General features: G+C 39.8%; 1 non-coding gene across 1 annotated transcript; it reads left to right on the forward strand.

Annotated features, from left to right (window-relative positions):
* Nucleotides 1-258: 258 nt before the first annotated feature.
* Nucleotides 259-364, forward strand: LOC128040211 (small nucleolar RNA R71). The gene has a single exon (XR_008194869.1). It is a non-coding gene; the product is annotated as a small nucleolar RNA R71 (small nucleolar RNA).
* The last annotated feature ends 207 nt before the right edge of the window (nt 365-571 follow it).

Genomic DNA, 571 nt, shown 5'->3' on the forward strand with positions numbered 1-571 from the left:
TGTTAATATAGAGAAAATAGATGATACTTGAGTAGATAACGAAGTGAAGAAGTCAACTTCATGAACTCCGGCTACGCGTCTTCCTGAAGCTGTTCGATTTGTTGGCTATTGATATTTATTACTCACGATCCTTTCAATGATCTCATAAATCTCATTATAAGACTTAGACAAAATTGCACACTCGCGGAAGTATCTACCATCAATCTTGTATGTGCATTGAGACCATTATAGAATGTCTCCAACTGGATATAGTGAGGAATCCCATGATGAGGACACTTACGAAGTAACTCCTTGAATGCTCCCAAGACTCATACAAAGACTCGTCATCCAATTGTTGGAAAGTTGTGATCCCGTTCCTCAACTTAGCATTTTTTCTAGGTGGGAAATACTTAACCAAAAATCTCTCTGCTAATTCTTGCCATGTAGATATGGAACTTGGTGGCAATGAATTGAGCCATGCTCGTGCTCGATCTCGTAACGAGTACAAAAACAACTTCAACCTCAATACGTCTTCAGTCACACCAGCTACCTTGAATGAATCACTCACCTCCATAACCAATCGAAGGTGGAG

Source organism: Gossypium raimondii, chromosome 3 (genome assembly GCF_025698545.1).
Source record: "Gossypium raimondii isolate GPD5lz chromosome 3, ASM2569854v1, whole genome shotgun sequence".
NCBI lineage: Eukaryota > Viridiplantae > Streptophyta > Magnoliopsida > Malvales > Malvaceae > Gossypium > Gossypium raimondii.